At 43.1% G+C, this 11355-nt stretch overlaps 1 long non-coding RNA gene across 1 annotated transcript in view; it reads right to left on the bottom strand.

Annotated features, from left to right (window-relative positions):
- Nucleotides 1-476: 476 nt before the first annotated feature.
- Nucleotides 477-11355, bottom strand: part of LOC144222200 (uncharacterized) — a 12636-nt gene continuing 1757 nt past the window's right edge. The window contains exon 2 of the long non-coding RNA XR_013332336.1: nt 477-624. This is a non-coding gene — a long non-coding RNA (uncharacterized LOC144222200). The remainder of the gene's footprint in view (nt 625-11355) is intronic.

Below are 11355 nucleotides of genomic sequence, written 5' to 3' on the forward strand. Positions count from 1 at the left end.
CACCTCCCTCGGATGCTCACAATGGAGAAGTAGAAAATAACTTAGAATATATCATGACCTCAGACAATTTAAATTCTGAAAACTTGATTCATTAGATTCTAACTAGAATGCTCTATGTCTTGGATATTTTAACAGTTTCCTGCTGCAATAAGGTACCACTAATTTTGTGTGTTACTCCAGTGCGGATTTCTTCTCTTGTAACTTCTTCTGGAGGACAGAAGTCTGATGCAGGTTTCCCTGGGCTAACATCCCGGTGTGGGCGTGAAGCTCTGTGAAGTTTCCTAATAAATATAACCAGGATTTTACTTCAAATGCAAAAGGAAATTGGTCATTATTTTCCTGGGAGACTTTGGTTTTATTAACAATGGAATATTTGTATTCTGCATGAACCATGAAGGTCAATCAGTTATCCTTAGTTATGTGACTTTCCACCATCTTACATCAATGTCTGTATCAGTAGGAATAGTCCATCCAAGTTTTGGTTGAAGTCAAACATATTTATTGCACTTTTTCTGTGAATTTGGCAGAGTATGCAATATTTTGAATATACAAATGAGAATCTGGGGGAATTCCTGCTGCTTTTGTTGTTTTCCTTTGTTGTTAAAATCTCTTCAGTTTTCTCATCTGGACACAAAAGAGTGAAATAAAATCAACCTTGGACCCATTCTCAGATCGCCCGTTAAAACTGATTAACAAAGATGGCCCGTTTACTATATACTTTTAATCTTGATACTTTTCATTAGTAACATTTTCTTTAGTGTATACTCTTTTTTTTTTTAATGTTTTTATTTATTTCTAGGAAAGAGAGAGAGAGACAGCATGAGCAGGGGAGGGTCAGAGAGAGAGGGAGTCACAGACTCTGAAACAGGCTCCAGGCTCTGAGCTGGCAGTCAGCACAGAGCCCGACGCGGGGCTCGAACCCACGAACCGCAAGATCATGACCCAAGCGAAAGTCGGACGCTTAACCGACTGAGCCACCCAGGCGCCCCCTTTAGTGTATACTCTTAACTCTCTTGTATTGTTCTTTTTATTGGTTTTATGCTCCTAATAGTCAACATTCTTTATTCCCACGATGCTTGCTAATGTAGCATTCCCTGTCTCTTAGGGAAACCAGGCATAGACCTGCCTCTAAATCAAAGGCCTCTGCACTGAAGGTGGCCTCATGGCTTTTAGTGGACCCAGTGAAAACACACAGTCATTATTGCAAATTGACTTCTGTTCCTCAGGAGAAAGAGGTACCGGTTCCCTGGGGTCTGCTTCTAGTCTTGGCAGTCTGCGTGCAGCGACTTTGTGGGAGTCAGAACTCGGCAATAAGATCGGGGCTTAACCTATGTGAGCTTCGTAGGCCAATAATAATTCTGTCATTTCTAGTGGCCCTCCAATTTTGAGATATAGTTGGAGCATTAGGACTGTGATTTCCTCTAATATAAAAAAAGGGGATTTAAATATAAATATCTCTCCTTTTTAAATGCATTATTTTATTCTCCGTCGTTTATTTCACAAGAAATCCATGAAAGTACAGATTTAAAAAAGAAAAAATTATCGGGGTGTCTGGGTGGCTCAGTCACTTGAGTGTCTGACTTCAGTTCAGGTCATGATCTCGCAGTTTGTGAGTTTGAGCCCCGCATCGGGCTCTGTGCCGATGGCTTGGAGCCTGGTGCCTGCTTCGGATTCTGTGCCTCTCTCTCTGCCCTTCCCCCACTCATGCTCTGTCTCAAAAGTAAATTAACATTAAAAAAAATGAAAAATTATCCATAATCTCACCAATTGGTGTGATAGCATTTTAGTGGTTCTTCTTTCCAACTTTTATATAAATTATAAATATGATATGACTGTGTGTATATATTATATATAAGCTTTTCTATGTGGATATCCTTTAATCAAATTAATTAATTAATTAAATATCCTTTTATTTTAAAATAACAAAAACAGGAGTGCCTGGCAGCTCAGTGGGTTCAGTCTCTAACTCTTGATTTCAGCTCAGGTCATGACCTCACGGTTGGTGGGTTCCAGCCCCACATCGGGCTCTGCACTGACAACGTGGAGCCTGATTGGGATTCTCTTTCTCTCCGTCTTTCTCTGTCCCTCCCTCGCTCACACATGCACACACTCTCTCAAAATAGATAAATAAACATTAAAAAAAAATAACAAAACGTCATCATGTATACACTCCGCCCCCTCACGAGAATGAAATCACCTTCAGGTGATTTCTGCTCTAAATTCTAGAATAGCATGTGGTATACAGTAGGTTCTCAGTAGGTAAACAGTTGTCAATTAACTGTTTTTATCACTGCACACTGTGCTGTACCTTTCCCACAGTAATTAATACAGAAAATGAATTTATCCTAATCTTCCTGAAGAATGTTGAACAATGTGATTTACCACTTTCAGGTATAAGATGAAGATGTGCTGGGGGTCTCTTGTACAGCCTGGAGACTTTAGTTGATAGAGCTGTATTGTACACTCGCAATTGGTTAAGGGAGTAGATCTTCAGTGTTCTTATCACACGCACACACACACACAGTGCTAGCCATGTGAGGTGATGGGTGTGTTAATTAACTTGACTGGGGTAATCCTTGCACTCTCGGTCCATATCTTAAACCATCATGTTGTACGTCTTAAATATATACGACTTTTATCTGTCAATTATATCCCAGGAATGCTGGTGGGGAAAGCGAGGTGTGATTTACCCTAGGAATTGTCGATAGGCCGACTGCTGGTGCAACCACAGGAGGTACCGATAAAGAACAGAAGATTTGTGCCTGCTCAGAGCCCATGGCCGAGTCCTGGGATTGCCCTTCCTTAGCCAGACAGACACCTTGCCCACAGGATACCTCCTTCTGGGAACAGCCACACTCAGTGGCCGGTAGATAAGGGGACACCAAGTCTCAGCCCCATATCTCAATTCAGTTCAATGCTGAGGGGCCATCCCTCCTGGGAACTCACAGTGTACTGGCTGATCTTGGATATTCCTGGCCAGCGCAGCCTCCCTTTGCGCTCATCCGGCTCCCAGCCTTCCTTTCCCCGTTGCTCCTGAGAGCAGACCCCCCAGGAACTGCCCAAAAGCTCTGTCTCAGGCTCTATTTCCCAGGAAACCCAGTGCATTAGATGCTTGGGCTGTTTCCACATGTTTTGCAGCTATAAACATGGCTGCGACGGATAGCCTTGTTCAAATGTTTGTCTTCCCCACTTAGTGATTTAGGGTACATTTCCTGAAGAAAAATGTTGATTAGAAAGGATGAACGTTTTTAAGGCTTTTGTTACCAGATGGCAAACTGACTCTAGAAGGGCTGCAGAATTTACCGTTTTACTGGCAATGTATGGTGGTGCCCATCCCCCACCTTCTTGTCACCACTGGGGATTCCTTTTTGGTTGATTTGATTTTAATTTTCATGTATTTGATGGAGAGAAAAAGCTTTGTCATTGCTTTGTATTTGCAGTGCATTGATAACTAGAAATGTTCAACATGTTTTCCTATATCTACAGAACATTTGTGCTTCCTCTTTTGTTAATTTTCTGTTATGGTCCCATGCCAGTTTTTCTTCTGAGGGCTAAATGAATAAGAAGAAATCCTAATTGTGTTTATATAGACTGTTTTCAATCTTCTATAACATAGTGATTCCTGATCTATATTTTTACTATGCTAACTTTTTTAGATGTAGAGAGTTATTTATATTTTGTGGTTAAATCTGTCAACTTTTTCAGTCCTTCTTCTGTAGAAATTTTGCACTTGGAGTTATGCTTACAAAGTCTTTCTCTACCCCTTGAGTGTGCAAACGTTTGCTTCAACATTTTTCTGATGCTTTCTTGTTTTACAAATATTTTAAACTATGTAGAATTTATTTTGCCAGCAAACAGATAGTATGAACTGGTGGCTGGGGCCGTACCGGGCTTGCTCACGTCATGGGCTTATCGTGTCCCCCAGAAGAATATGTTCGAGCTTTTCCTCCCTGTGCCTGTGCATGTGACCTGATTTGAGGATAGGGTCTTTGCAGATGCAGTCAAGCTAAATGAGGTCCTACTGAGGGCAGACCCAATCCAGTGACGAGCGTGTGTGATGAACATGGGAAACGTGGAAACCAGACAGAGAGAGGAGATGCAGTGCAGGCGCAGAGGCTGGAGCGCTGTGTCTATAACCCAGGGAACAGCAGGTACCTCTGGACCCAGGCGCCAGGAGAAACGCAGCTAACAACACATTCTCCCTCAGAGCCTCCAGAAGGAGGAACCCCACTGGCACCTTGACTTTGGACTCCTCGCCTCCAGAAGTGGGAGGGAGAAAGTTTCAGTGCTTCTAGCCCTGCAGCTTGGTGTAGTTTGTTGAGGCAGCTCACTGTTTTAAAGATGTATGAAATGGTTGCCATCAATGAAAAATTAGGACATTTCATCTAAAAATAGCAGGTTCCTCTTAAAAGCACCTGAACTCTGAGCCCTCATGTTGGTGTGGTCGTGGTGGGACCTTCGACTCGCTTCCTCTGCACGAGCAGAAGCTCATGGATGGGGAAGCTCCCATTCTCAGCTCTGACATTTTTTTTCCTTTCTTAATGTTAAATTTGTCCCAACATAATTTCCTAAGTAATGCACCAACCCATATGAAAAGCTGCTGGCATCCCCTACTGCATGCTCATGTAGCATGTGGGTCTATTTGGGGGCTTTGTATTCTTTTTTTTAATGTTTGTTTTGTTTTGTTTTTGAGAGAGAGAGAGAGAGAGCATGAGCGAGGGAGATGCAGAGAGAGAGGGAGACAGAGGATCCCAAACAGGCTTAGCACTGACAGCTGAGAGCCCGACGCAGGACTCAAACCCATGCACATAAGATCATGACCTGAGCCTCAGTGGGATGCTTAATGAACTAAGCCACCCCTGGGGGCGGTGAATGGGAGTGGCTTTCTATTCTTTTTTCTTTTTTTTTTAATGTTTTATTTATTTCTAAGAGAGAGAGAGACAGCGTGAGCAGGGGAGGGTCAGAGAGTGAGGGAGACACAGAATTTGAAACAGGCTCCAGGCTTTGAGCTGTCAGCACAGAGCCCGACGTGGGGCTTGAACCCACGAACCGTGAGATCAAGACCTGAGCTGAAGTCAGACGTTTAACCAACTGAACCACCCAGGCGCCCCGTCTATTCTGATCCTCTAATGTGTCTGAATAGCCTAATGTGTCCTCTGTTGTGTCAACAGCATCACACAGTTGGGCTTATGACACCGTAAATGTATCATGTTCAATCTCTTGGGCAAGCAGGCGACACTGGCTTCTTTCAGTACTAAAATTCTATCCATGAAGTGAGTTTAATAGAAGTAAATTCAGACTCTGCCAAGTAGACCTAAGGTGACTGCAGCTGCTTACACAGGTCTCCCCACTGGAAATGTAAGCCATTAGCTTTCTGGCTGCGGGTTGGTTTCCCACTGCCAATTTCTTTTCTATGAAAAACAATGATTTGAGTAAAGAGTCATCTCATTATCATTGCAGTTGTAAACATCATTTGTTGTCTGAAAAAATATGTGGCATTAAAATATGTAAGATATTTGTCAGTTTTGTAAACTTCATTAAAATGTATGCGGATGTCCTTTTTCCTATAGCCAAGTGACACCCTCTTGAATTTTGTATGTGCACATTTTGAATTAGTTGGAAAAGGATTACCTGAGGGAATCATGTCTGTAGAATAACTTAAAAGGGTGCTTGACATGATTAACTAGTCATCATGTTCAGAGGGTCCTTTTACTTCATTTAAAAAATTTTTATAACTTTTTCATTTGAAATAATTTTAGATTCATAGGAAGTTGTGAGGAAATGTCTAGGAGGTCCAGTGCACCCCTCCTCGATGGTAACATTTGTGGGACAACAGTATGATACCCACACTAAGACGCTGCTGTGGGTACAACCCATAGATGTATCCCAAGTTCACCATTAGAGATGCAGTCATTTGTGGTGTGTATCCGCATGCAGTGTCGCTTTGCATACCCACCACCACGATCACGATACTAAACTGTGGTCTCTGCAGGCCCCGTCATGTTACCCCTTTATAGCCACACCATCCTCGGTCCAGTAATAACCCCAGGCAGCAACTGATCTGTTCTTTATGTCCATAATTCTGTAATTTCAAGAATGTTATATACAGAGTAAATAACCTTTGGGAATTGGCTCTTTCATCCAGAGTAATTCTCTGGAGGTTCATCGAGGGAATGTTCATTCGTTCTTATTCCTGAGTGGGTGTCTGTGGCGTCGATGCTCCAGCGTGTATAATCCTTCACCCGATTGCAGGATATTTGGGTGGTCTCCAATATTGCCTATTATGAATGAAGCAGCCATGAGCATTCACATGCAAGTTCCCATGTGAAAATGTCATCATTTCTCTGGGATGAATGTCCAAGATTTTGGTTGGGGGGTCACGTGGTAAGACCACATTTCCTTTCAGAAGAACTGCCGAGGGGCTTGCAGAAAAGCTATTGATTTAAAATAAAATAATCCTGGGGCGCCTGGGTGGCTTAGTCAGTTAAGCGTCCGACTTTCGCTTAGGTCATGATCTCTCGGTTCGTGGGTTTGAGCCCCGCGTCGGGCTCTGTGCTGACTGCCAGCTCAGATCCTGAAGCCTGTTTCAGTCTGTGACTCCCTCTCTCTCTGACCCTCCCCTGCTCACGCTGTCTCTCTCTGTCTCTCTCTCTCTCCTAGAAATAAATTAAAAAAATAAATAAATAAAATAATCCTGTTCTTCTGTTTTCATCCCTTTAAAACATCTTTATTTGCTTCCTGCTGAAAAAGTCATTCCTGTCTAAGAGGTAACGTAAATACAACTTTGATGTTATTTATTATTCTGTTATTTGTAACTTCCTTGCAATTCCATCTTCATTTTTTATTTCTGTGTTTATAGTTTCTAGCATTCATTTCCCCAGTTGTTTGTCTGTTCGTTAGGTCTCCTGGTCACCTGGAAAACAAGGGACCTTAGGACAGAACCCGTCGTAGAGATTCTCGTGTAAACGAGTTTTAGGGTTTGGCGTTATAAATGGAGCTGCTCTGAACACAGTCGTTGGCCGGGCACCTGCTTCCCTTTCTCTTGGGCACGTGCCCGGAAGTGGAATTGCTGGGTCATGTCTTCAGTGTATGGTTAACTTTCTAAGAAATGTCAAATAACTTCCCAGTGTTGCTGCACCATTTTGCATTCTCCCCAGGAACCTGGGAGCATTCTAGTCACTCTGCGTCCTCACCAGCACTGGGAACTAGCAACTTCTGCACCCCTCTGTTCTAATGGATATGTAGAGGCACTTCAGTGTGGTTTATTTTCACTTTTCATTTTTTTATTTAAAAATAATTTTAAGGCTTATTTATTTTGGAGAGAGAGAAAGAGAGAGAGAGAGCATGCATGAGGAAGGGGCAGAAAAAGAGGGGGAGAGAGAATCCCAAGCAGGCTCTGCACTGTCAGCAGAGAGCCTGATGTAGGGCTTGAACTCATGAATCCTGAGGTCATGACCTGAGCTGAAATCAGGAGTCAGCTGCTTAACCAACTGAGCCACCCACGTGCCACACCCCATATTATTCTTTTAATGTGTTGCTGTATTCTGTCTGATAATGCTATCAGCTTCATTATGATAATACTGATCTGTATGTGAATCCTAGTTTTACTTTGTTTCTGGTGATCTACATTTACATTTCCTTTATCTGGATGACTTCATCCCCTAAATGTTTATATCTACTACAGATGCCTACCATACTTAGTTAATGTTTACCTAATTTAAACTTACTTAATTCTTTAATCTAATTTAGACTTTAGTCTTGGTTATGTAATCATTTTGATACTCCTCTCTACTTTTTCTGGACTTTTAGTCACTGGAGAAAATTGCAGTTAAAAAACTGTTTTCTTTAAAAGTAATAAAAGCTATTAGTGGAAAAACTACTGGTAGATTTAGCTGCTAAGTGCCTGTGAGAGAAGGGTCCCAACCGAGGCTCTGAAAGGTCCCCATTTCTTAGGAAAAGGTGGAAATTCTGGGAGAGGAAGTAACCCAAAGCAACTTACTCAATGTCATTGAATTCCATAAAAATTAGTAGAACATATTAGGTTTAGTGATCATTTAAAATGGACTAAAAATCAAATTTAAAATATAAGTAATTATGCTTTATATCATCAATGTCTAGAGAGAACTATGTGAAACATCCCCATTTATTAACTGTGGAAGAGGATGCTTTCAAATGTTAGTGGAGTAGCAAGCCTCCGATAGGACTTGTGCGGGGCAGGCACCTGTGTGTGCAATGGACATCCCAGACTTACGGAGCTTCCCTGTCTCCTGACCTGTTTATACACAGAATACCTCTGGTTGGTCTGGGCCTGGGAATAATTTTCTTACTAACATCAGAATGTTATCATGAGATGGATCCTGCTGCTGATACTATACAAAGTATAAATATTAAGCAAATACCAATGTAATTAAATAACCTTTAAAAGGCTAAACTGATGTCCATTTGGTAACATTCTAAATGCCCCATCATATGTGTTTTTTAGGAATACACAAGAAGAGTTCCCCTAAGTGAAGGAAGGGGTCTGGATATGGTCGGAGAAACCATTGAACTGACCTGTGTCACTTCATATTTAAATTCTTAGGATGTGCCAGAATCTGACCTATGCCCTGGGGATAACACAGATTAGAAATGACCAGTTACAGCATAATGTAGTATCAATGGCCTGAAGTATCTACTTCCTGAGAAGGTGTTGGTTGATTTTAAGATCAGAGAAAGAATGTACTAGATGACTAGACACAAAAGTATGTGACGACAGGGACATATATTAATTCATTTAATCCTTATAAACTGTCAAGTACACTGAGGTGCAGAGAGGTTAAGAATTTTCAAGGTCATGGAGCTAGTGACGGGGAGCTAAGATCTGAATGCACGCTCCTGACTGCTTTATTTCTAACTCCCCTTGCCTTGTTACAAAGATAAAGAGTGTAAAGACATATAGTAAATACTCATTAATTTTAACTACCGTTATTATAATCTTGATCTTAAGAAGCGTTTCATGATGGGCCATAGACCACCCTCATACAATGGAATCGAGCCAGTTAGGAATAGACAACCCAGCACCTGGAGCTATCCAGCTCATAAGAGTAGAACCTGAGAAGAAACAAGGGGGATGGGGGCGGGGGGCAACCAGAACCTTATAAAACAAAGGCCCTTGCCTATAGTCACAGGCATCCACTTTCAAATGTCCCCTCTCTAAGGAGAGCGTCTGAGCAGGATGACTGCCATGGTCCCTGACTCTTCCTGCTTCCAAACTTGCCCCTTCCCATCACTTTTCCATGGGGCAGCCAGTCATCTTGCTAAAATGCCAACTTGATTTCTTCTGGTGAACTCATAAGGCACCAACAGCAACCAGTCAATAACTTTGGGATATCCCAAAATGGATAAATATCCATTTATCCCAAAATGGATGAGTGAATTAGATGTGAGACTTCATTGGCCACAGTCCTCTCTCTATGACACAGTGCTTAGACGAATGCTACCTCCCTACGCTCTCCGTCTCATTTTCTCCAGCTTGCGTTGCTAACACTTCTTCCAAGCAACTAATTCTTTCAATAGTTCATTTGATCCATCAAGTGATGTTGTGGGATTTAAAGAGTGAAATGAGGGGCACTTGGGTGGCTCAGTCGGTTAAGTGTCTGACTCTTGATTTCAGCTCAGGTCATGTCATGATCTCACAGTTGGTGAGTTCGAGTCCTGTGTCAGGCTCTGTCCTGACAGCATGGAGCCTGCTTTGTACTCTCTGTCTCCCTCTCTCTCTGCCCCTCCCCGGTGTGTACAAGCCTGCACACTCTCCCTCCCCCCCCCCTCTCTCTCTTTCAAATATATCAATAAATTTAGAGTTGTCACAAATTTTAAGTAAATGATTACAATTAATATCGGTCTTAATCTCATATACTGGATCAAAGCTGTATTTTCTCTTAGTTTTGCTGCTCATCTAATATCTGTAAACTTTTGCCATATTCATCGTAGCCATTGCTCTCCTTGTCATCCTTATCAAGCAGCTGTTATGTATTAAAGGCAAAGGTGTTTTGACCTTGAATCCTTGCAACTTACCAGTTCATTTACTGTAATGGACTGAATTGTGTTCCCTGTGCCCCCTTACCCCATCTAAATTCATTTGAAGCTCTAACCCCCCCCCCATGTGACTATATTTGGAGGCTTTAAGGAAGTAAAGGAAGGTCAACAAGGTCATAGGGTGGGGCCCTAATCTGATAGGACTGGTGTCCTCCTAAGGAGAGGAGGCCACACAGAGCTCTCTCTCCATGGGAGCACCGAGGACACAGGGAGAGGGGGCCGCCTACCAGCCAGGAAGAGCGCCCTCACCAGAAGCAATCCCGCACCTTGAGCTGGGACGTCTAGCCCTAGAACTGTGAAAACAATGTCTGTGATTGAGCCACCCAGTCTGTAGTGCGAGGGCAGCCTATGCAGACTAAGCCCCTTCCACTGCTGGGAGAATCAGGAATGTAGCACTTTCCCCTTCTCTCACTCCTGGAACCCTGGGTCAGGGCTGTGTTCTACCTGGAGTCGTGTCTCATCATTGGGCTTGAAGGGAGCCGGCAAGAGAGGCTGATCATGCAGGACAGGAGGCAGCAATGATGCTTGGGTTTCTGGTGCCGGGAAGACTTGGGAGTTCCAAGATTGAAGAGGGAAGGAACCGAAGATTAGTGCATGAGTGTGAAAGAAGTAGTGGGAAAGTATTTCTATAGTCTGGACGCCCAGGCAAGGAGTCCCCCATCTACAGACATGCTGCTTTGGCATGGGTTTCCCGAGACAGTTGGCTCCAGCATCCCATGGTTGGGGGGAGATCTCATGAGTAAAGCACTAATCTTCTTTCTGGATAGTTCTTCCCGTTGCCTTAAAGCACATGTGGATTTACCTTTTGAACGAGACTTCTGCATTTTTTTTTTAAAAAATTAAGTTTAGGGGCGCCTGGGTGGCTTAGTCGGCTAAGCGTCCGACTTTTGCTTAGGTCATGATCTCGCAGTTCGTGGGTTCGAGCCCCACGTCGGGCTCTGTGCTGACTGCCAGCTCAGAGCCTGGAGCCTGTTTCGGAGTCTGTGACTCCCTCTCTCTCTGACCCTCCCCTGCTCACACTGTCTCTATCTCTCTCTCTCCTAGAAATAAATTTAAAAAATATTTTAAAAAATTAAGTTTATTTATGGTGAGAGAGACAGAGATAGAGTGAGTGGAGGAGAGAGGGAGAACGAGAGAGAATCCCAGGCAATCCCAGGAGAATCTCCGCACTGTCAGTGCAGCGCCTGATGTGGGGCTCAAACTCACAAACCATGAGATCATGACCTGAGCCAAAATTGGGAGTTGGGGGCTTAACCGACTCAGCCACCAAGCGCCCCCCCC

Source organism: Crocuta crocuta, unplaced genomic scaffold (assembly GCF_008692635.1).
Source record: "Crocuta crocuta isolate KB4526 unplaced genomic scaffold, BGI_CrCroc_1.0 scaffold101, whole genome shotgun sequence".
NCBI classification, from domain to species: Eukaryota; Metazoa; Chordata; class Mammalia; order Carnivora; family Hyaenidae; genus Crocuta; species Crocuta crocuta.